At 36.3% G+C, this 4,006-nt stretch overlaps 1 long non-coding RNA gene across 1 annotated transcript in view; it reads right to left on the reverse strand.

The window, feature by feature from the left end:
- The window catches only part of LOC107023490, a 12,253-nt gene extending 8,258 nt beyond the window's left edge, over positions 1 to 3,995 (reverse strand). Inside the window, exons 1-3 of the long non-coding RNA XR_001457209.2 lie at positions 3,830 to 3,995; positions 2,705 to 3,034; positions 1,433 to 1,493 (exon numbers count right to left, since the gene is read on the reverse strand). This is a non-coding gene — a long non-coding RNA (uncharacterized LOC107023490). The remainder of the gene's footprint in view (positions 1 to 1,432; positions 1,494 to 2,704; positions 3,035 to 3,829) is intronic.
- Between the last annotated feature and the right edge of the window lie 11 nt (positions 3,996 to 4,006).

Here is a 4,006-nt window from a genome sequence, read left to right on the forward strand (position 1 = left end):
ACCCTCTACCCCCTTTCCAACCCTCCTACCCCCTACCCTCTACCCCCTCCTACACCCTTCCTCATTCCTACACCCTACCCCTTTCCTACCCCCTATCCCTTAGCCCCTACCCTCTCCCAAGTAAAGCACCTAATAAAATGGAAAATTGACAGTGAAGAAAACATGACATTAATAAGATGTAGTGCATAACATGCAAGAATCATGAAACCACAGCATAACAATAAATGCCAAAAGCTAGAAAATACTTAAATAAGTTTTTACTACTACAAGCATTTGATTTGCCTCTATATTTTCTGTGAGAAAAAGATGTGTCATATAAAAAATATGGGCTTTTCATGTCAATCTTTAGCCATAGAAAATGGAATCTTCCTGCTAAGTCACAACTTGTTTGCCTTGGTTTAGAACACTACTTGGAAACCATGTTTAGAAGCCTACCAACTGTCCCATACATTATTTTTTACAAAACGAGAGGATGTCTCCCAAATTAAATTTGGTAATGGCTACTCACTGTAAAGTCTTCTTTTTTCAACATCCATTTCCTCTTTCTCATACATATGAAGTGAGGGTTCTCAAAAACACATGAAATAGCAACTAAACATTTCCCACTACAGTTTTTCCATCCATATGAAAAAAGAATAAAAATTCTACACTAAAGAGTAGAGATTTAAGAGACATTATATATGGTGTCATACTAGGAAATACTCAAGTCTGTATGACAACTGGATAGGATTGTGTGCACTCTACTATGCCACATCAAAATCTCTTGTGATGAATGAATTCAGAATGTTAATGATGTGCAGACCAATAGAGAATGGAATAAGGAGAAATCGACACAGCTCCTACCTAAGGATATAGTGGAGCACATCACTAAAACCATACAACTACCAAACACTAAAAAGGAGATTGACAGCGCATAATAGTCACTAGAGGACTCAAATTCCATGGTAGTACATCAGACTCAAAGGCCAGAAGAGGGAGACCTATTAGAACATGTGGTCTAAAGGACTTCCTGTAAAAATCTTCTTTATGTGATGATTTTGGAAGTACAAATTACCACTAGATGATGCACTAAAGAGGATGAGATATAACATGGTATGTACATGCTGATGTTGCTCAAATCATAAGGAAGAAGACATTCCATAATCTAGTCAAAAATACCATATGATAGTAATGATCTAACCTGGTAGATGGAAAGGTGAAAACCTAAGCTGGAAGTAACTAATGTATCTGACTAAGACAATTCCAACTACACTTGTTCCATCGATATGAAAAAAAAAACAAAAAATCTACACTAACACCTAACTACACACTAGGCTTGTATAGCTTCTAAACCATCATCCTGTATTGTGCACAAAGAAAGAAAAAAAGAGGCAAAAAGACTCGTTAAAAATAGTGGCACTAAGTCAATTTACAAAAAAGCTTAAGGATTTACCTTCTTGATTGCACCAAAGAGCAGCAACTTGAAGTGTTCAGAGGTGAGCATAAGGTTGGCTCTGGTACAACATTACAAGAACAAGATTAGAAAATGGTTAAGATCAAATCGGCATGATTTTTTGTGTGAAAGGGCATGATTTTCGGTGAAGTATTCCCTTGGACTTAAAGTACATGATGGATTCTTGGTTTACAAATTCAAGACCATTGTATGATCTTATGGTTTGAATTTTTGTATTGAACTGGTTTTCAACCATATTGGCAAAAGATTTGAAGATGTGCAATGCATTGCTTTTACAACTCAGTAGATGTGTCCAAGTGCATCTACTAAACTCATCAACTAGGGTAATGAAGTATATTGAAATTTTCATGAGTAGGTACATGGTAGGGTCCCCACAGATCAACATGAAGTAATTCAAACAGTTTAGATGTAGTGTGAGTTTTGGGTAGAAGAGTAGTCTGGTCTATCTAGCCATAGTGCATATGTTGCAAATGAAAGACTGCTTAGGGGAAAATTTCACAGGGATTGATGAGATGCCCTTCATTTTTATAAATGGTACATGGCCTAGCCTGTAATGCCATAGCAGATCATTGTAATTTGTATGCTGTGAATGGAACATAGAATCAGAAACAACATTGTGTGCATTACTTGGAATGGTGTTCATTACATTTGAAACAGAATGAAAAAACGGACTTCTTACATTGGAAAATGAACCAGAATTGTTATGTGAAGTCAAATTGCAAACATGCGAAGAACATTGACAAGGAGAGACTATTTTATTGTTATGGAAAGAAGGGCATTGAACTGATTGAACTGTAATTAATTGTTAAGGGATGGATGAGATCTTTAGCAAACAGTGTGAACAAAGGAAATATAATCCATCTTGTGCTCTACCAATCTCCAGAGGGCTCTTCAGAGAAAGGCCCTGCAAGATACAAGATGAATCATAGAAGGAAGTAATACATTTGAGATGTGAAACTAGAGAACTGATAGAGACTAGATTATATTTGAAGAAAGGAATGAAGAGAACTTTGTACAATGTGTTCCTATCAGTAAACCTTACATTTCCAACTTCAGTAACTTTAACATTGTATCCATTTGGCAATTTTACTAGGAAAGGGTATGGCAATGTTGTGATGTTAAAAAGGTGGTTTCTAGTGAAGGTCATATGGTGTGTAGCTCCTGAATCTAGTATCCATAAGCCATTCTTTGATTTGAGATAAACACATGAAAGTGTATTAAAATCAGTAGATGAATGACAAGCTAGAATACCTGCAAAGTTTCGAACTCCACATTGTTTCCATCTCCTATTTTCCCCAACTGAAAATGCTGCAATAGACTAATAAGCTGGCTATATTGTTCACTAGTGAGATTGGCATATGGAGATTCATCAATTACTCCTATATCATCTGCAAAAACATTAGCTACTACTCCTTTACCCTTAGCAAACTTGTGGTTTTGATTGTTGACTGATTCTCTTTGATTCTGAGTATTGGTGTATCTTTCTGATTGAAAGATTGTCCAGTACAATTGGTGTTCTGGTTAGGATAGCCATGTAACTTGTAACATTTATCAACGGTGTGCCTTGTTCTCCTGCAATGACTACATAAAGGTCTAGATTATTTTTTGTAGATTGATTGTTGGATGAGTAGTTTGTTCTGAATGGTCTTCCAGTCGAAGAACTTGATGAGCTAGTATTTATAGAAGAGTTTATTGAACTTCTTTCAGCGAATATCTGACTTTGAGGCTTGAATTATCATTGTTTCTCTTCTTGAACTAACAGGGCAAAGTACTAAGCCATAGATGGTAAGGGATTCATCAACAGTATACTACCTCTAATAACTGTGTAGACTTCATTCAGCCCCATTAAGAATTGAATTAACCTCTTATCTTGTTCTACCTTATGCATAGTGTCTTTTCCAGCACAATTACATACACATCTGCATTGATTTTTAATTTTCAACTTACTTAATTCCTCCCAGAGTTTCTTCATTTTGCTGTAATACACAGTAACGTCAAGTATACCCTGATTGAGATCATTGATCTCTTTTTGAATCTGAAAAAGTTTACCCCATTCGTTTGATCATAGCGATCCTCCAACTCTTTCCACAACTTTGCAGCATCACAAACATATCCTACACTATCCGCAATATCCTTGCTAAGAGAATTAAGAATCCATGATGTGACCATATTGTCACATCTCTCCCATTGACAGTACTGAGGGAAATTAAGGGAAGGTCGTTTGAGTTCACCGGTAATAAAACCTAACTTGTTTATCATAGATAAGGACCTCATTGCACTTCGCCTACATGATCAATAGCCGATTCCTTCAAAATTCACAGTAACTAAAACTAGATTTTGATAGTCAGATGCATGGATGTAAAGAGGATTACTTACGTCAATTGTGTTTCCCACTGCTATGGTGGAACTTTGGCCAGTGATCTCAACCATGATGAGCTTTGTTTACTTGAAACGATGGTGAACAATTAAAGAATCAGAAAGAAGAGAAGATCAAAACAGAGAAGATCAAAACTGCTAAAAAAGTTATCCCTACCCTCAAATCAACTCCCCCCC

Source organism: Solanum pennellii, chromosome 6 (assembly GCF_001406875.1).
Source record: "Solanum pennellii chromosome 6, SPENNV200".
Lineage (NCBI taxonomy): Eukaryota > Viridiplantae > Streptophyta > Magnoliopsida > Solanales > Solanaceae > Solanum > Solanum pennellii.